This window comes from Lissotriton helveticus, chromosome 3_1 (assembly GCF_964261635.1).
Source record: "Lissotriton helveticus chromosome 3_1, aLisHel1.1, whole genome shotgun sequence".
Taxonomy (NCBI): Eukaryota; Metazoa; Chordata; class Amphibia; order Caudata; family Salamandridae; genus Lissotriton; species Lissotriton helveticus.
Window position 1 is genome coordinate 1038718497 of NC_136061.1, and position 21822 is coordinate 1038740318.

General features: G+C 47.7%; 1 protein-coding gene across 4 annotated transcripts in view; it reads right to left on the bottom strand.

Moving 5' to 3' along the window:
- The window catches only part of DCAF17 (DDB1 and CUL4 associated factor 17), a 426798-nt gene that overhangs the window by 152720 nt on the left and 252256 nt on the right, over positions 1 to 21822 (bottom strand). The gene's annotated exons all lie outside the window — the stretch shown is intronic.

Sequence of the window (21822 nt, forward strand, 5' to 3'; positions counted from 1 at the left end):
AGAAGTGCCAATCAGACAAGAAAATCATGCAAAACTGGCCAGGCAAATGAGTTACTGCTCCTCTCCTGAGAAGCAAGCCAGACAGTTGTCATTGGCAAACACATGCCCCGTAGCTCCCGAGTCAGCCTTGACATGTTTAGCTGTTCGAATCGTTGTCTTTTTACCGAGCGAGCAGAACATCAAGACCGGTCTAGGGGCATTGCAGGGAGAGCTTTGAGACTGTCTGGGGCAGATTGAAATACTGAGGCAAGTTTGTAAGGAATAAGGGTCGGTGTGCCGGGTGGTTAGCTCCATTTGGGGACAAGTTGTCTACACGATTTACAGCAGGCTGCCAGAAACGGATGAGAAAAGCATATAGAATCTATATTGCACCCACACGGCTCTGAAGCTAAATGGAGCTAAAAATTACACACATTGATTAAAAAGCGCGTGTTGAAAATACATGCTCTGATCAGAAACATTAACATTTAATTTCCATTAGGAGAAAAGACTTTTCAATATTAGAAATTATAATGTTTTCTAGGGATATACATTTAAATAAAACTTTGTATTGCCCTTAAAGGAAAAAATATTTCGAATCTGACTTTCTGGATGATATTCTTAACACCTTAAATAATGATATCTTTTTTCTTGCGTCGTTCAAACAGTACTTGATAGGGAAGAAAAGGCAAGAGTTTTGGGTGGGGAGGAAACAGATAAATGGAGAAAGACGAGTGTGTGTGCTTTAGACAGACACTGCCACAGAGAGCAAAAAAGAGACACGGGAGAGGATACAGAGATGGAGAGAGAAAGTGCGAGATAAAGAAAGGATGAGAACATGAGAGGGAGGAGAGGACTAGAGTGAGAGAGAGAGGGAGAGAGAGAGGAAAATGAGAGAGACGGAATGTGCGCAAGAGAGCGTAATCCCAGGGTGATGAAGAGTTAAACTTCCAAAGTTTACAATTTCTCACCACACAGAGTAGATATACATCTCCTTGCTCCATTGTTTCAAGTCCATGATTGTACCCAGTGGTCGAAGTGGGGGAAAAAAAGTAGGGGAACTGTGGGCGGAGACTCCGAGGGTGGGGATAACCCAAGGATTGGATCAGTGGGCGATGTCAGAGGTGTGGCCAGAATGTGCCAAGCATCCCAATTGTTATTATTTGTTTGGCATTTCACCATTTAATTCAACCAATGGATACAATTAATTATTTAAGGTTTAATAGGAGTTATCGGCATTTAAATACATTCACAAAGTGGAATATATTTCCAATCACACAACGTCCCAAATACACTTAAAAGTGGAATCACAAGCCATTTGTCCCCAAGCCATGCAGTTTCTCTCATAAACACTTCACCTCTCTTCTTCCACAAGAGCAGTTCAAACATGAATGTCAAAATATCCTAGTTTGCAAATGTTTTCTAAATAATTATGGCTCTGCCTTATTTGTCACATAATACATCATCCTTGCAGTTTTAACTAATCATTTTTGTAGCTCAAACAGATAAAAAGTTACTAAAAAACGTGACTTGAGTTGCTGCAAAGTGGACGGCCCTTTGCAAAGGTTGATTGATCACCTTTCTCACTGCGCATTTGTATGTTATACTGATACTAATGAGGCAGATTCTTTGCAGAGACTTAACATGTTTAAAAATGTCTAAATAATAAAATATAAAGTATAAGAAAATATATTGCATTACGCTGCAGCCTTCTTTTTGCTGCATAATTTAGTCAACACTGCACATTTTGACCCCCATTGCTGCATAATTCCAGTGGCTCCAGAGCAGGTAGCACATGTTAAAAGTGCTTGTGCATGAAGCAGAGAGTGTGAAGTTTGCAAACTTAGTTTGGTGTGTGTGAAAATCCTGCATTGCCGATCCTTGGTGAGTTGCAGCTACTACTGCTGAAATAAGGCCAATGGAGGTACCAATGGCCTCGATGACAGGGCCGGTTTTAGTGCTCGTGGCGCCCGGTGCAACAATGTTTGTTGTTGCCCCCAAAGATCACCTACGCCTCAGACACTACACAGAGACAATCATTTATATGGGTGTAAATGACTGTATAGGAAATGTTACATAAAACAAAGGACTACAAGGTGTAGAAGCCACATGGCAACCATACTAGTAGGCAGTATAGTTTAATAGCTCACTGTTCTATGTTAGGATTTTAACTTATTAAGTGTGCACTTTGTGATCTGCATGGTACATGTTCTTTGCAGCAGGCACATTATCCCTCTGCGCCACCTTTCCAGGAGTCAACCCTTCCACAGACAAAGCTCCGATCTCCCTCTAGGAAGAACTTTAATCACAGAAGTTATCATGACAATTTTATTGTTGCTGAAAGTTGCTGGAGGCCAGGAAGGAGGCAGCAAGTTTTTTAAAAACCATAATATACTTGCAAACACTATGCACCCACCCGAAATAGGTACTGTGAGAAGTTGGCCTGGTATATGATGTCCACTATTCTAGTGGGCACCTTGCACCAGTCCAATCGACCCTTATTGATGGTAGGCTATAAAGTCAACCTTATAGAAAGCTATCCTAGTGGTAGCTGTGGAGAGCAGTTTTCAGGCTAAGACTTTGAGACGAGTTAAGCAAGTTGTTTTACCATATATAATCTCTTGAGTACCAAATGAAAGCACACCACACAAGGTATATATCAAATATATATGTATTTATTCTAAACCCAACTCCTCTGCACTCTTTATGAGGTCAGAGGTAAAAGTACAATAAAAGGACTTCCTATGGGAAACGAACAAGTTACAAATTTACAATTTAAGGACACTTCTAGGTGAACTACGATGGAACCCTTTCAGACTAGGACACTTCGAGAGTCAAGACCCACGGGAGCACCGGAGTACTCATGTTACCTCACCCAGGGAAGCCGGGTGCATAGGTGTCTTTTCGTGTCGGGTTTCGTCGTCGATTCCAATGGGGAGCTGTGAAGAAGTGCTGCAGGCGACCAGACGAAAAGTGTCCGGGTGGATCCACAGGTGGATCGGAGATGTGAAGAACCTGAAAGCAGAGGAGACAGAGTCTGGGCCACTAGCCAGTGACCAGCGCGGGGATAGGAAGATGCCACCTGCTGTCGGGTGATTTCAGGTGAAAAGGTGAAGCTTGTCTCTTCAGCCACGGGGACCAGGAGGCGTCCACGACGACCAGGAGCTGGATTCGAGCTGTCCCCCGAAGGATCTAGTTGACTGCGTTGTCGGTATCAGGATTGGACCCAACAAGCCTTGGCAAACGCAATCCACGGAGAATATCGAGATTGGCTTTGGTGCAGACCAGCAAGGTCTGAGGAACTTCTCCTTTGCAGGCAAGCCTGGAGCAACCAGGAAAACAAGTTAAATCAAGGATTGGTCTTCTTGGGGGCTCACTAGCCAACAGACTAGGAACCGCGAAGACGCGTCAAGCTGAAAGGCGCAAAGCGGGCCCACGGGACACTCGTGGATTGTGGGCCTCTTAGCTTCGGTGCAAAAGGTGCTCGGGGCTGGGGCTTCAAGCACCCCAAGGCACAACTTCGGGATACCTCGGGAAGTCGATGCAGGTAGCAAAATGCAGGATGTCCAGGAGTTCCGGTCCCACGTCTCTCGTGTCCGCCATAGGTCTCAGCTTTGCTGGGAGCGCAGGTCAGCGTCAGAGGTGTCTGGTGTCCTGTGTCGCAGATTTTTCGGGATCCTGCGGGAGCCTTGAAAATGCAGACCGGCAAAGATGCTGTTGGTGCCTGTTTGGACAGGGTGGTCACTCCTTGACCACAAGGGAGATTTCTTCCGTCTTCCAGTCGAAATGGAATGTCGAAGGTCCAGGATATATGTTGCAGAGTTTCGTCCAGGGTAATCTAAAGTCCTAGGGACTGGGGTTCTATACTTATAGTAAGTTATGGGGTTGGACTAACTCTAAGGTCCCTCCTATGGGTGGACCTGGGGAGGGGGTGGTTACACCCCTTTCCCTTTGTCCAGTTTCGCGTCAGAGCTGGGGCTGAGAGCCCCAGCAACCGGTTTGAACTGGGAAATGCATGGAGCACCTTGTGTGCCCCAGGCAGTGTCTGGAAAGCATTCACTGAATGCAGCCCTCCCTGCCCCAATACACTAAGAGCCATTCTGGGGAGGTGCCAGCACCTCCCTGGACAGGAAACCTATTGTCCAAGCCTCCCCTGCAGAGTTTCGTCCAGCAGCAGGAGGGCAGACTCGTGTCTGTGGCAGCAGCATCCATTTTGTGATGCTGGGGCTCTGTTTAACTTTAACCGGGTTTAACAGTAACTACATGTCTTCTCTCTCTAGAAGGGTGGAATGCTACCCCCGCCTCCAGAAGTGTCGGGGGGGGGGGGTAGTATTCCAAAGTGTTTGACACCTTACACAACATGTTTTGATAAAGCCAAACCAAAGTTAGCATTAACCACGAGGATTATTGTTAGACCTGGCATCATTGGCGTGAGTAGTCTCCCTTCCATTTTGACGGATTGCCTCCTCTGTTTTTGATATGTTTTTGCTGTATATATGCTTTGGGCACTCTGCCACTGCTAATCAGTGCCACAGTGCAAGTGCTCCCTATGTTAAATTAATGTACTGATTGGTTATTCCATGATTGGGTTATTTGATTTACCTGTCAGCCCCTAGTACAGTGCTCCATGTGTGCCCAGGGCTTATAAATCAAATGTTGCTGGTGGGCATGCAGCACTGGTTGTGCCACCCACAGAAGCAGCTTGTAAAGTGTGTCTCAGGCCTGCCATTGCAAGGCCTTCTGTGCAGTCTAGCACTGCCATGTCAACTTGGCCAAGTGCACTCACTTGCCAGTCCTTAAAACTTCCCTTTGCTTCATATTAGACACCCCTATGGTAGGCCCAAGGGCAGGGGGCAGGGGGCATTGTAAGTACAAGGTAGGACATGCTCTGACGTGTGTAGCATGTTCTAATAGTGAATTACAGCCATTTTCGTTTTTCACTATTGAAACCTGTTCTCATAGGCCAGAATGAGCAGCTAGATTATTAAATGCTTATAATCCTAACTGACTCAGGGAACATGGTAGAAATTCGAATTTAGTATGCCTGAACTCAGCATAATAAAATACATCTTTTAGTACAGTTTATTTTAATATTCTGTGTTTACAAATACCACTTTTAGAAAGCAGGTATTTACTTGCCTAACCATCTGAGCCTTCCTCTGCTGGGTTGTGTATTCCTTGTCTGGGTTTGTGAGTGACAGGGCTGGGAAATTCCAGGAGACAGGCTGGGACAGCCCAGTGGTGAATAGAGAGATTTACATCCAGATGAAAGGGAGGAGTGCACCTGGGACCTGAATAGGGCTGGGCCTTCCCTCTACAATGCTGGCTGCACCCCCTGTGGCTTGTCTGATGTCTCTGCCCTGCACTGTAAAAGGAGAGGAGGAATCATGTCAACAGAGTGCTCCAGAGCTGAATCTTCCCTCCCCTGTGCTGGCTCCACCTCCTGTGGGGCGTCTGATGTCTCTGCCCTGCACAGTGAAAGGAAGAAGAGAGTAATGTAAACAAAGTGCTCAGGAACTGGTTTGGACTGGGCAGAGGAATCTCTGCCTTCAGAGAACAAAGGATTTTGGGGTATACATTTTGGGACCCTGCTCCCAGGAAATTAGATCACTTCTGGAACAAGAAACCTTTCTGCCAAGTAGAAGAACCAAGGAAGCTGCAGGAGTTTGGACTGCCCCTCTGCCAGTGTGCAGTTTGCTGGGCTGGCCTGCAGTGGTTGCTTCATTGCCAAGAGAAAGGAGAAGGAACTTTGTAAGGACTTTATCTAAAGAATATTCTCCAAGGCCTTGAATAGTGCTTGCCTCCTGCTGAAGTCTCAGGGCCAAAAGACTTCACCTCCAGCTACCTCCTGCTGGGAGCTGGAAGCGCGACGCATCGAGAAGAAGCGTGTCGCCGCCGCAGCTGAAATCATCGCAACGCCGGAGAAGCGAGCCTTCGCTGCATCTCCCTGGAAGCATGTGTTCATCGAAGCTGCCTGCTGTCGCATCACCGGAGAAGCGTGACAACATCGAGAGAGTCGCCATCGCATCACCAGAGAAGCGTGTCGCAGGGCCTGTCGCGGCTCCAAAGTACAGAGTCGTCGCAAGGCTGCCAGGGGGTCATCGCATTGTCATCGCATCGCCGCATCAAGGGCGCCATCTTCTCGCATCGTAACTGGATCATTGCATCGCATCAAGGCGCCATCTTGCGCACCGCAACGGGCCCTCAAGCCGAGAATCTACACATCACCTTCGCTCAGGTAAGGCTCACGACGAGTCCCCTACTCTGCGCAAGCATTGAGGAAGGACGCAACCGTTCCCCCGGATCACGGAACCGACGCATCTCCCCTTTTGCAAGCCTTTTGTTTACTTTGCGTTACGCATCCAGGTACTTTGTTGAGAACTTTGTCGCATTTAGCAACAACTTGAATTAAGAGACTTTAATCATCTTGTAAGTAATCTTAAGTGTGGTATTGTGGATTTATGTAGTTTGTGGTCTTGTGTTAAGTCTATATAAAGAATACTTATTTTTATAAAACCTGCGTTGTGTCCATCTGTAGTGTTTTCACTGTATTACTGTGTATTTTCACAAATGCTTAACACACTGCCTCTGAGATAAGCCTATCTGCTCGTGCCAGGCTACCAAGGGGGTGAGCAGGGGTTATTAAGGAGTGTAATCCCCTTATCCTGACTTAGAAGTAAGGGTCCCTATTTGGACAAATGTGATAACCATTGCCAACAAGAGACCCCCAGATCTAACAATTATAATGCACTTAAGAGTATTTGGCATGGCTATATCATAGAACAGCTATAAGGAGATGGTTTTGAAAGCAGCAGAGGGACTTAGCTCATGCTAGGGCACCCTCTCACACATAACCAAGCACTCTACCTCCAGGATTGTCGAGGTCTGCCATAGGAGTGGCTTATAGGTTAATATGTGTCTATATAGGTATATAGATATAGGTATACCATATCTAAGTAAGGGGTGATTACACCACCTTTTCCAGGCTGTCAGTACAGACCTGTGGTGTCAGTTTGGAAGGCTAACAAGAGGTGGCACAATACATGCTGCAGCCTCTGGTAGGCCTAGGGTGCACCTATGCCCTGGGTACCTATGGTACACTATACAGGGGCTCACAAGGGTGACCCCGTAACCAATCAGGTATGTACCTAAAGTACATGGTATCAATTTAGAGAGAGAACAGCTAGTCTGTGGGCCTGATTAGCAGGACCACAGCCATACTAAAGTCGAAAAACCAGAGAATCACAGCAAAAAGTGGGGGTAACCATAGGAAGCAGACCCTACTCTCCTACAGGTACTCAGTGCGGTCACACTGTTCGCACTGCCCGAACCTGCTCAAGGTTCATGTGACCTCAGTGACAGAGTCACAGTGACTGGATCACTGTTGCTCTAGGGTGTGCTGCTTTGTAGGCCTGCCCGCAAGGCTGGAGGTGAATTTCAGTATGGATTGTGGTGGACAGGCCTTCAAGGTTAACCCACACTTGCCATTGCAAAGGTCCACCTGCTGGTGCTAAGACACCTGGGCTTCTAAGGTCTAGTGGGGCTTTCTAAGGTCTAGCAGGGGAATGTGCTCCCTCAGGAGAGTGGTCTGGGGGACTGGTCATGAAAGCTGAACCCGGCTCCCCGGTTCCAAATTCAACAGCTCTGGCCATAGTGCCACATCCTCTCCCCCACTAAACACCATACTGCCCCAATGAGAAAAACTCACACTGCCTTCAGCTACAACCTAATTGTGTCCCGCTATAAACACCAGGATGCAACTTAATTCAAATTATGCATTTGATAAGAGTAATATGCTGCCTGGAAAATAAAAAGTAAAAGGAAACACTCATAGGGAGTGCAAGATTAACCCATTTGCCGCTGCCGCGATTTCGCGGCAGTTTCGAAAAACGGGCGGGACCGCGTCGGCCATTGGCAGACGGCAGCACTGGGGAGGTAGTGCTGCCGTCGGCCAATGGCCGACGGCAGCACGGAAGGGGTTAAGTAAAGAATGTGAAATGTAAGCAGAAACAACACGGGTACCTTAACGATCTCTCACTCACTATTCAGAAATCAGCGAGTGGTTTAAGCTGAAAAGTTAAGGACATGACTACAGGGCCCTGAAGGGAACCGTTTGAATGTCCATTGCTTATATCCTTAATAAACGTAAACAGTATGGTTTAAAAAGACCACATCCATAAACACGGAAGTACACATTTTGTTTTCCAATCCACCCATCAACCAGGTATTGCAATACATCCAGGAATGGTGCACTTCCCCACCTGGGGACAACAATGCTGTTCAAAGAAAGACGAGAAAAGAAAACTAGCGCTTCACTGCAAAGTCTGTAAAGTGAGGCTGAAGTGTTTGGATGTGAATAAAACCAATCTGGCCACTTTGCTTTATTTAGTTATGTATTTATTTTTTATATTTTATTTCTCTCCATCCCGAGGCTGCACTTTGGAATAGAAAAATGTCAGAAAAAGAGCATTTCCCGCAAGAGTGGTTTTTTTTTGGGATCCATTTCACAGGGCAGCAACTAAATGAAAGAAGGAAAGAGAGGTTGTGAACCGTTTCTTCATGTCACGGTTTTCAGTAAGTTAGGAGCAAGACAGAAAGAGAGGAAATAATGGGAAGGGGTGGGGTCAGCTGCCAGCATAGAAAAGAAGAGGACAGTGTCCGTGTCTTCTCTGGGCAGTAAGGAAGAGACAGAGTCCTTTTCCTTCTCTGCCCATCCCCGAACGTCCAAGAAAGCAAGCCGAGCCTTATCTGAATAGGTAGAACGTGCCTTCTTAAGATAAACAGAAGGAGAGACATAGCGAGCATTGGAGAGGCGGAGCGAGGCGCGCGCGCTTGGGTGCGTAACAGCAAGCTCCAGGCCGCCACAAGCAAAAGCGTGTGGTAGCATTTTTTGGAGCCACACACTAAATGTCTCGCAGAGCAGCGCATGCGCTGGCTCAGCGAGACCTAAAAAGGGCTGGGTTGGGCAGATGTCAAACATTACTCCTGGGCCTCACAACTGGTTCCTACTAACGACTGGCTATTCAGCGATAGGAAAGACCAGTTTAACAGGCTGGAGCAGGATAGCAATGATAGACGGTGATTGCACAATATGTTATATGCAAAGACAGTTCTATACGCACCCTCCCAGGTTTCTAGGCTGCTACTATTATACTTGTATGAAGAGCTAAAGTTTGTTAAGTGGCATGGCATCCCCACGCCAACCATGCAACTTTGGCCTGATACCGGCACACTCGTGTGGCAGAAATTTATAGGTTAACCCAGTGGGACCTGATTGACATATCCACCCTTAGTGACGTATGGTCCTAGGATCACATTAGATCATATGAAAACCTCAAGAGGCTATTCGCAATGCATAAGACTCAGTTCTTTCACTATCTTCAATTGAGACACACCCTTTCGTATTACGCAGATATGCTAGTGGGGGTACAGAAGTTCAATCCACTTGAATCAAAACTGGACATAGACATATTGGAAAAAAATTAATCTCCAGACTTTAATGACCACTCATTATTAATGGCCTTGACCAGTTGACTGAAATTAATGCAGAGGTGGGGGTCGGACTTGAGTAAGCTTGAGGACAATGACAGGATAGTGGCTAAGTTAGCACTGTGGAACCAGGCTACATGCTCTAACCTGCATTTGATACATTTCAGATACCACCACAGGTATTATTATACACCAGCCAGGCTATGGCATATACGTATAGTACGAGAAATCAAATGCACTAGATCATGGGTACTCACTAACTTTTTCCCGTGGGACAAAAGTACAGCCGATGAGCCTGCGGATGGGGACGGGAGGGGCGGGCGGGGCGATGGGGGCGTGGCTACTAAAGTAAAAACAAATCTTCAGTGTACAGGGCAAGAATGCAAGGGCCCTGACTGTACGGTGCATGAGGCGGGTATAGTCACAGAGCTGTGGTGTATGGGGCAGGGATGTCAATGCCCTGTGCTGTAAGGTCGCTGAGATGTAGTGCATGAGGCTGGGTGCAGACACAGTGTGCTGTATGAGGCACTGATATATCCCAGAGCTGTAGTGTACAAGCAGGGGTGCGAGGGCACTATACCGTGCATGCGATACGGCACAGATGAGTCCAGGGGCTGCACATTTAACTAGGTATAAAGCGGAAGCAACACTGCATGTGGCAGGGATATTAAAGCCCTGGATCTGCACCTTTGAGAAAAACAATGAAAACTTGTTTTTTCAAGCAAGATTAATCTAGGTCGGTTGATCTTACAAGTAAGAGTCCACTCTTGCTAGTTCGGGGATGCCATTTGAGTTACTGGTCGAGTTGTATAAATATAGGTCCATTCATTTAATTAATTAATTCATGGTTGCCCCCAATCTACAGCTGGGACTGGAATCAATTATTAGTCAACTCTGCCCTCACTTGGGCTCAAGTCACTGGGTCACACTTGGACGCATTCCTACTCATTGTGTAAAGTGGGAACTCAGTGACGCTACAGACACATTGCATATAATCACACTGAATGTCACTGAGCACCTGGGGTCCCTCCGTGAGCACCATGCTCCGCACCCACACCACATCTCTGAGAGACCTGTTTGAAGAACAAGGTAGAATCACAGCGTGCTTCATACAGTAACTAGGAATGTTTACAGAGGCCCATCAGCTCTGAGGAGCGGAACCGGTTTCGTACCAGGGAGGCTTGTAGCTTAAACTTCAGGTGTCTTGTTCAGAAGGCACTATCCTTACATGTGCCAATAGGGAGGTGAAGGTGGGAGAACTCTTGGACAGGCATAGCGTGGTAACGTCGATAAAAAGCACGTCTTTACCTTGGGAGTCTTAGAAACTTACACAGATTGGTGCTGCTGAAAAGGCACAGATATGACTGATTGATGTTGCTGACGGAGCGCCCGCTTGGCTGTGACTACAGCTGTTTGGTTACTGAGGTTGAAGATATGCACCACAGCAGTAGTCCCCCCACGCTGTGGCTTGTGCTGATGTCTATGCTGAACTGGAAAGGAAAGCTAGCTGCATGCTAGGCGTGCAACGCCCATATGTCTCAAAGGGCTTCAGCCCAGCCCCCTCCCCCACCCCCTTGTGTGTGTCTCAGCACGGGCTGAGGCAGCTTCCCGGGCAAACACACAGGCAGTTTTTGAGCTGCCAGCCGCAACCAAATACTTCACAGGTCGTTAAAAGACCATTCACTTGTTAACAAGGCTTTATTGTATTTTCACCCCTTCTTAGAGCCCCTGCACCTCACGTCACTGAGCAAGAAGGGGAGGGGGCACATGTGAGGAGGCGAAGCACTCATTTCTTAAGCATGCTCCTTTGATGGCCTTTTGTTTTTTTACTATGAATGCGCACCAGCGGAATGAACAACAGGCACAACAATAGCTGCTTGCTGCATCTGCTGTTGTTTTCCACACGTGGGCCGCAACTAAAGGTCTGCCGGGCCGCAAGTGGCCCGCGGGCCGTACTTTGAGTACCCAGGCACTAGATGTAACTCACCAACAGCCAACATTCTTCAAATGATATGGGCCTGCACTGTCGTGGACCGACACTGGCACAAAATATGTTCACTCCTATTGAACATTTCCGGACGTGACAGACCTTGATGCCAAAATAACTCTACTGAGGACATTGGACAGCTGGGGGGTCCACGCTAAACGTGTTCCATTGTTGCCATCAGATTACTGGCTGCTAAAAGAGATGTGGTGAAGTGCAGAGGCCCTCTGCTGAGTAAGTGGACCATGGACATGGACTTCTCAGCAACCACTGAGGAACTGGTCTACAAAGCTTGTGGCACCCTGCGAACACATGCAAAAAAATGTAATCAATTGTGGGACCATTCACATGCGTGACTTTGGCAAGGGTGAGCAACTACGAACCAAATACAGCAATGTTACGGCAGTCTGCGCTCCTGGAAGTATGCGTTAATGTGAAGGTAAACTAGTGCATGTAATATCTAGGAAATATCTTTATGAAGATTAATATTATGGTCTGTGCCTCTAAATATGTATTATAATATTCAAACCATGAATTACCAGGCAGAAAGGGCATAAATATGACTAACTAATGCAATATCATTTAGATAATTAACCTTTACCTTAGGTTTTTCAGTCTAAACCCTCATAAAGAGTTCTAACCGTGGCTTATCCTAGGGACCATGGTTTAATAGCGTTAAAGAACAAGTTACTTACCTTCGGTAACGATATATGTATAAGGAACATAGGGTAGTTATAGATTCCTTACCTTAGAATTACCCCCAGGCATCAGACTGGATTCGGAAAGTTTTTCGTCAGCAGTACCCCTGCGAGTCAAAAGGTGGCATCGGTCGGCTCCGCGTTCGTCGTTGGCGTTGTGGTCGCAGGGATGACATAGCGGTAGCTACTTAGACGCCACCCTGGCACGCTGACGTCAGTTCTGCACACGACTTTCCACGCCAGAAGTGCAGAGCCATGCAAGACACTGACCACTGGTGCACAAAACGAGGGCCCTGAAAGGATGTCCTTAACCCCTAGAAGTCAGTTCGCAGAATGGGGAGGATTGGTGGGGTGGTAAGGAATCTATAACTAACCTATGTTTCTTACAGATATATCGTTACCGAAGGTAAGTAACTTGTTCATCTGAAAGAAACAGGTAGTTATAGATTCTTTACCTTAGAATAGAAACCCCAGCAATACCAACCCCGGAGGTGGGTCTGAAAACTAAGTTCACACCAGGAAGTCCTGGAGAACAGAAAGGCAAAAGAAGCCGTCTCTCCAGATTGGCTGTCCAGGCAGTAGTGCTTGGTGAACGTGTGAAGCGATGCCCACGTAGCTGCCTGTCAGATGTCATTTAGGGGTACTCCCCGTCCCGAAGCAGTAGTAGCTGCCGTCGCCCTGGTGGAATGAGCACACAGTCCCACCGGAGGCTTCTTCTTTGCCAAAGAATTGCAGGCCTTAATGCACAGAACAACCCACCTGGAAATGGTCCATTTGTGCACGGGCCGACCTTTCTTAGCGCCCGCGTAATCAACAAAGAGCTGGTCATCCACCAGGAATTGTTTAGACGGTGGAGCCTCTCTTCCTCTTTTGAAGGATGCGGAGACGGAAAGAAGGTGGGCAAAGTGATGGTTTGGCGTTTATGAAAAGAAGTGACTACGTTTGGAAGAAAGCAAGGCCAAGTTCTGAGGACGACCCTGTCCAGATGAACAGCAAGAAAGGGAGGCTTGGAAGACAGAGGTGATGGCCACCAGAAAAGCAGTTTACACAGTAAAGAGTCTGAGAGGACAGTTATGTAGCGGCTCAAAGGGAGAGCACATCAAATAAGTAAGAACCAAGTTCAAGTCCCACTGAGGCATTACGAAGGGAACAGGAAGAAAAAGATGAGTAATGCCTTTAAGAAATCTATTTACAACAGGGGACTTGAAAAGAGAAGGCCGAACAGGAAGCCTGAGAAAGGCTGAAATGGCCGAGAGGTAGCCCTTAAGAGTGCCCAGAGCAGAGCCCTGCCGGGCCAAAGACAGGTGGAACAAGAAACCTCAAAAAGAGGGGAAGGAAGGGGATCCACAGCCTTTGCTGTGCACCATGCCACAAATGTATTCCATCTGCAGGCGTATTCTGTCTTGGTGGAGGGACGCCTGGCTGCCAAGATTACATCACAGACTTTGGGAGGCAAGTCAAATGACGTCAACTGCCGCCGCTCAATCTCCACGCAAGGAGGTGGAGGCTGGACAGGTTCGGGTGGAGGACCGTCCCCTGCTGCTGCGACAGAAGATCCTCCCAAAGAGGCAGTTGAATCGGGGGATCGATGGCCATGTTGAGTAGCTCGGGATACCAGGCTCTTCGTGCCTAATCCGGAGCCACAAGAATGACTTGGGCCCGGTCGCGCTTAATCTTCTTCAGCACTCTGGGCAGAAGTGATTTAGGCGGAAAGGCGTATAGAATACCGGAACTCCACTCGCGATGAAAAGCATCGCCTAGCGAGTGCCGCCTTGGAAGTTCCAACGCGCAGATTCGCTGACATTGCACGTTCTTTTCGGAGGCGAATAGATCTAATCAAGGCTCTCCCCGCTGTTGAAAGAGACTTTGCACCACCTCCGAGTGAACACGCCATTTGTGATCCATCATGCACCTGCGGCTGAGTTCGTCCGCCCTGGCATTCAGTGAACCTGCCATGTGTTGAACCACCAGGGATATGCCCTGATGTTCCAACCATGTCCAGAGACAGAGGGCCTCTTGACATAGTATCCACGACCCCACCCTGCCTTGTTTGTTGCAGTACCACATCGCAGTGGTGTTGTTCGTGAACACCTGCACTACTCTTCTCTGAGCCACCACTGCAATTGTTGTGCAGTGCCCTCCGAGATCTGGACGCAATCGGACAGATTCCCTTGATGCTGCGCCCACTGGAACTTCAGGTCCCACTGCAGAGCCAGCATATGCCAACAGGCATGATCAACCAGCAGGATGCAGGATGCCATGAGGCCCAGCAGCCTCAGATACAACCTGACCGAAACCCGGGATAGAGGCTGAAAGATTAGAATCATAGCCCGAATATCCCAGACTCGCTGTTCGGGAGGATAAACCTGAAACAGAGTTGTGTCCAGAACCGCTCCGATGAAGAGGAGCTTCTGAGAGGGGGTCAGGTGTGACTTCGGAACGTTGATGAAGAACCCCAACGAATGCAGGAGGTCCGCCGTAGTTGGAGGTGGGAGACAACTGCCTGGGGCAAGCACGCCTTTAACAACCAGTCGGCGAGATAGGGGAAGACTGGAACCTCTGATCTGCCCAGATGAGCTGCAACCACCACCATCACTTTCGTCAACACCCGAGGGGCGCTGGTAAGGCCAAAGGGGAGCACAGTAAAATTAAAGTGCTTGTGGCCTACCGTGAACCGCAGGTAACGCCGGCGGGCCGGTAGGATGGGGATGTGAAAATAAGCGTCCTGCAACTCCAACGCTACCATCCAGTCTCCATGGGCGAGGGCAGACAAGACCTGAGCCAGGGTGAACATCTTGAACTTCTCCTTCCGGAGGAAGCGGTTGACGACCTACTTCTGGTGCAAGAACGTGCTTGATGGCTCCCTTGGCCAAGAGAGCCATAACTTCCTGAAGGAGAAGGGCCAGGTGATCCCCGACATGCAATGGTACTGGGGTGGCATGGCCGGAGGGGTAGTCTCGAAGGGGAGGGAGTAGCCCCTTCAGACTGTCTGCAAAACCTCCCTGTCCTACGTGATGGTGTGCCAGTGGAGGAGGTGATGGCGGATCCTGCCACCCACTGGCATTTAATGGGCATGAAAGGTCGGACTAGGAGGATTTGGAGGCTGCAGCAGAGGGGGCGGTGGTGGACTGGCCCACCCGTTGGCCCCCAGAACCATGTCGGTGTTTCACACGTCCCTGGCCGCACTGAGGTGGAACAGCTTGCACTGGCCTGTGGCTCTGAAAGGAACATGTTGGGGCACCCCTTCCGTGGCCACGAAAGGGGCAAAAGGCAGATGGTGCAGGGTGCGTGGTGTAGAGGCCCAAGGACTGGGCCATAGCCTGAGAGTCCTTAAAGCGCTTTAGCGCACTGTCTGCCTTGTCGCCGGACAGTCAATGGCCATCAAAGGGCATGTCCATCAAAGTGTTCCGGACATCCGCAGAAAAGCCAGTCGATTTCAACTAGGCGTGACAGCGAAGCGCCACTGACGTTGAAATGGTCCTACACAGTGAGTTGGCAGTGTCCAGTCCACAGCAGATGGTAATCTTCGCTACATCTCTCCCCTAGGCAATAGCACTAGAGAGTACGGCCCGGGCCTTCTCCGGACACTGTGCAGCACTTGAGCTACCGTATCCCACATGGAGTGGGAATAATGGCCCAACAGGCATGCTGTGTTCACCGACCGCAGCCCTAAGCTGGAGGAAGAAACCAAGTTCTTCCCAAGCTGATACAGCTTCTGGCATTCCTTGTCCGGTGGTGCGTTAGGGAATGTGCTTTGGAACGTTGAAGCTTGGGCCACCAAGTTCTCTGGGGAGGGATGTTAGGAGAGGAAAGTGGGGTCGCCTGGGGCCAGCCGGTGGCTTCGGTCAACCATCCTACCAACAGGAGCCCCTGTGTTGGGCCTGGACCAAGTGCCCAAAAGGATGTCCTTCATTAAACAGCAGCAGGGGCTCCGAAGAGCTTTCTGCCGGCTGAAACACCTGTCAGGAGGTTAGTCCTGACTGCCACAGTAGGTAGCTCGAGGTTTAGGTCCTTGGTCGCCCTATGCAACACCACTACGTAAGACACTCTCTCCTCCATAGTCACGGTAGGAGGAGACAACATGCCAAGGTCTGGTGAGGTGTCCAGACCACTGGCGTCCCCCAGTTCCTCTCTCCAGTCCTGGTCGTTCTCCAACTGGGCAGTTAAAAGGTCACCAGACCCCTCCCAGTCTTCCTCACCCTCCTCTGGCTGCCAAACTGGCTGAAAATGACCATGGTAGAATGCAGGCACAAAAGTACCCATCGGCACCGGATACGGCTGGAGGTCAAGCCGGCTGTGGACATGGTGCCGGTGGAATCGAGGCCGGTGTAGGTGCAACGAGGTCGACCGGCGCAGATCCGAATCCCGGCCTGGATCCAAGGGGTCCCTGCAGTGCCAGGGCCGGAGCCGCCGGCGTTGAAGGCCTAGGACCCCCAGCCAAGCCCACGGGGCTTGGCTGGGGCTTGGCTGGCATGCATCGCTTCGTAGACCTGACGAAGTTGAGCAGGGGTCACTCCTGGTCCTGGGAAGGGAGGGAAAGCCGGAGTCGACCCTGTAGGCTCCACACACGGAGCTTCAGGGGTGGCACCACACGCACCCTTTGCCGCGTCAGCCTACGGGCGAGGGGAAGTCGAAGAGCGGCGATGCTTCTTCGACTTCTTCTAATGCTTCAACTTACCTGACCCTGAGTGCGAAGACTTAGATGAGGAGTGATGATGGCTCCATGATTGATCCTTCGAACTCCCATGTGACTGGGACCTCGAACAACACAGAGCCGACTGCCGGGCCTCGAGCAGCTTTCGGGACCGCTGCCGCAAAGACTTCGGGCCATGGTTCGGCAGTCGGAGCACGACTTGAGGTCATGGTCGCGCGCCAGGCAGTAGAGGCACACACGCTGCGGATCCGTCACCGACATCAGTCAGAGACAGGAACTGCAGGCCTTGAAGCCGGCATCTCTCGTGCACCAGGAGTCGATGTTAGACTCAAAAACGAAGTCGACAAAAGTTGCAAAACACCGCTCTCCTCGGATCTGCGCCTGCTGGCACGGAAAAAGAAAGAACTGACGTCAGCGCGCGAGGGCGGCGTCTAAGTAGGTACCGCGTCGTCATCTTGGCTACCACAACGCCAATGACGAACGCGCAGGGGTACTGCTGACGAAAAACTTTCCGGATCCAGTCTGACGCCTGGGGGTAATTCTAAGGTAAGGAATCTATAACTAACTGTTTCTTTCAGATGTGGCCAACCGGTGAATGATGTCACAGTATGTCTCAAACCTCAAGCTGACATTATCAAACAAAGGAACATTCTAGAATGTGTATTGCTGGCGATTGTTAGTCCGGCAGCACTGAATCGCCCCATTAATGAACATTCTAGAGGGCATTAACAAAGGTAAATGGCCTTCCCCCTCAATATCAGACCTCGCTTCCGGCTTCAGGTGCATAATTTGAGCGGCAGGCAAATAGTTCATGATAATGTCACAAGAAACCTAAATCAATCAAGGAAAAAAATAACCATGGGCAACAGAAGTATTCCCATGGAACTATTAACAGAAGGCTCAGTGATGATAGTAGTAAACGTGGTATATTAAGACTCAGTCTCCAAGAATTACAATTTGCTGGCTGCAACCCCACAATAGCCAATAAAATTGTTTTAAGATCTTCCTCAGAGTGTGGAACCATTCAAAGTATACGGGTGTGGTGGCTGTGAACTGATGTTCAATCGATAGTTTAAAACAGATCATCTTAGTTTATCGTAGCAGCTATAATAAAAAAACATCTGTACTGCTGATACAGGTTACAAATACTTTAGCCCAACCAAAAGGGAAGCACTGTTCCTATCAAAAACAGATGAAGACAGAGCCGTGGACGAAAGACAGAGTGGGAATCCTATGGATTATTCTTTGGTGCTCTCACACACCCTAGGAATGTCATGCTTCAAAAATCATAAAAACAGGTTAGGGCTAGCCACGTTGTTCTATTCTTAGGTCCTGAAGAACCATCGTAGATCCTTTTTGGGCCTCAGGGCACGAAACATGTCAACTAGACTGCATCCGACTTGACTAAACCCACAGATTTGGGGCTACTTGGGTACATTATTCCCCTATAGTAGCCCTGACCCGTTTTAATGTTTTTTAATTCGGTCAAGAAAGCCATCTCCTTAAAATCTAACCTGGTATCTCTTAGGCAGTTTTAATTTCTCCTCACTCATGTATACAAAATCACCACACCCCACACATCGAGGACACCCTCACACATACCCCTCTCTTCATACGGCAAGAAAATAAAGGGGCCCCATGGTCATTGCAGTGCTGGCCCGATGAGGAGCATGCCCATTGATGAAGCATGACATCCCCAGGGATGTGTGAGGGCACCAAGAAATAATCTTTAGGATTCTCAACCCATGGTTCATCCATCGCTCTGTCATCTTTTTTTTGTTTCTGCTAGGAACAGTACATCCTCTTTGGGTTGGATTATTGTCTTCGGAGCCTAGATATTGGACATTCATTGGCTCCTAGTCCCCCATTCTTCTTTGCTTTGAGTACAAATACTTTAAAACAGACCAAGTTTACACAATCATTCATGTCCGCCTCTTAAAACACTGTTCAAGCATCCTAAAAAAAGTTAAGTTGTACCTGACATCACAGTTGATGATAAGAGGCATGTGCAGTGCTCATGAGTGCAGTTTTTAACCAAATGCTATTTTTTTAAAAACAAATTAATGCAACAATATTGGAGGGAGTTAAACAAATATGACCTTGCATGACTGTGCAAGAAAATCTCTAGGATATAAAAAAAATAACTGCTAAAACAAATTCCAAAATATAAACTACCATTATCCGACCTGCATAACTATCTCATAACTATCTCACCACAAACATTTAAACCCCCACTTAAATCTTCTAGTAAGTGTCTGCCCTGCAAATAGTTAGGTCTGTAGTTAGAATAGTGAATTAGCCTAATCTTAAAGTATGCGAGGAGAGAGTTTGGCTGGATTTTTAGTAAATAATTAATAAAAGGTGTAATGTTTAGCAGGGAAATATTTAAATAACGTTGAGATTTTGTAAGCCTATATTTTGGCGTCTCCTTTGTACAAAAATTTTTAAAAAAATATTTTCACATGGAACCAGAAAATCACAAAAGCAAGGAGAACTGGGGGAAATATGGGTGCCCCGTACTGCGAGTGTCTGATCTGCCAAAATTGTGAGAGCATCAAGAAAATTGGGTACCTCTTGAGCATTTGATGACATACAGTCCATTTGACAAACGTGGAGCTAAACCGAGTTCCTTATGAAAGCCTGGGCACGTCGATAGGTGCGTTAGGCAAGGATAGGTTCCCACCACACCCCTTTATTATGCAGAAAGTCATAGGATACATGTGGAATTAATGAGGGTTTCTTCCTTTCCACAATACATGGATTTGAACCACATGAGGGAACCACTGTTGATCCAATCACCTTCATGGCAAGAGTTTCAGTGTGCAACATCCACACTAGCCTGCTGGTACATTTTGGCATCCATTTGAGATCGTGATAGGTCTACACATACACTTTTCAATTAAAATCAGAGTAGTTTTTATAACATATTTGCAGTGTTTTTCCAAGCCATCAAAATCATACAAATTATTAACTTGCAATCATGCTTCACCAAGTACAGCTAATCTCAGTTTGCAATACTTTGACTAACTGGGCTTGACAGGAGAGTGCTTGAGAACGGTCATGTATCTATTCAACATTATACATCTTATACTTTACTGACATGTTGTACAAAGACTGTGTCAAATTGTGCAGTGTGCCCTGTCACACTCCTTCAGATCTGCAGCCAGCCTGAGAGCGTATCAGCTGCAAGCCAAGTAGTGGCATGGAGAATCCACAAAGTAAGCCAGCACTAAGCGATGGCTGTCAAGTATCTGCCATCTGGTGTCAGAAAAATTTGCATATGCCAAAGCCAAGCTTCTTGCACAAGCGGTTTCTCACCCAAGGACAATCCACCGGTAGAAAGCAGCATCCTATACCACCCTCGCATTGCTGTACAACTACTTTGCAGGGTAGATGTGAGACAATACTATGGCCGGGCCCTGTTACAACCAACAGTTAATGAGGAGGGGGTCCTTCCTTGAGACCTGGTAGGGAGGAGGGTGTCTCTCGAATCTTCGACTTTATTTAATTCAGCAGAATAGTTTTCTTTTGGTCTATTATTGTTTGACAGACGAATTGCCTGATCATCCCCTTGCAGTACACCCTATATGCCCTGCTTAATGAACTATTTCAACTAGGAGCCAATCACTTTGTTGTCTTTCCACCTCTTGAAATGGGATAGTAGGAAAAGTGCTAACTAAGTAAATGAAAAGATGCCCAATTTGACAGTCATCGTGCGGCACAGAGTGTAGCAGACAGGTGGGGTCGAGGGAAAGTAACCGGAGACAGGTCATTTTCTATAATGAAGTTCCCCACTCCATACCAAGCAAGTCCTCCTACCATGAGGCTGAGTTTTGTAATCTCAGAACAACTAAGGGCTATATGTATCAAGGCAAATTGTGATCGCAAACGCAGAAATTCGCAGAATTCCAGCATTTGCGATCGCAATTTGGCATAGTGCTATGTATGAAAACACAAATGTCTCCCAAATTAAGGAATCGCAAAATTTGCGATTCCTTATTTTACGAATGCATTTAAGGAAGCGCAAATTGCGATTCCTTAAATGGAATGTATGAAGCACCCAAGTTGTGCGAATATGGCATAAGGAATTGCAAATTACCAAAAACTACAGGTTGGTGGTAATTGCCGATTTCTTTCAAAAATGCAAATTTTTGCATTTTTCAAAGTGGCATGTGGCGCACACGCATGCCCTTAGAGCATGTATGTTCACCGCATGGGCACCCATGCTCATTTCAGGGGTGCAACAGGGTGTCCTTTTGACATCCTGGCACACTTGAAATTGCATTCTCAATTTGCGGTTCTCTAATTGGGAATCAAAATTTGCCTAGCTTAGCAACGGTAAGTTTCAATTCTATTAAGGACACGGAGGCGAGGATTATGCTTTTCTTCCTTTGCTTTAATCCTTATGTAATACTCACAGCAGCCAGAAAAGCCATAAAATTATTTTTTCTTACAACCAGAGAAAAATACATCATTTGTTACACAAAACGAGCAAAATCAGTCCATAAACATCAACTCCCATGAGACTCAGGTCTGACATCGTAACGGAGTCCTTCCACTCTGTCCATGACCCCTAGAAAGCTCTAACATCTTGAGAAAACCTCCTCTTTCTTCGCACAAGTCACGCCTGAACGTTATTGGTCCTGCTTGGCTCCATCGTGTCCTGCCACATAAGAGAACCTGTGAGCCTACTGTACATCACTGTCACCCTAAAGACACCACAAGTTGAAACAACCGTAAGCAGGGTAACAAGGCTCGAGACAGAAAGCATTAAACCAGGTTACGTACGCAAGTACAGGAGGGTTCACACCAACGGTACCACGGGAGGGATAATCCTCGCCTCCGTGTCCTTAATAGAATTGAAACTTACCGTTACTAAGCTAGGCAAATTTCGATTCTATGTCAGGACCGGAGGCTCAGATAATGCTAGTTCAAAGCTCACTTACCACTAACTGAGTTACCTCCACCACTGGTTTAAAATAAAACCTCTTGAAGGTGGAATAGGAGGACCAATCTGC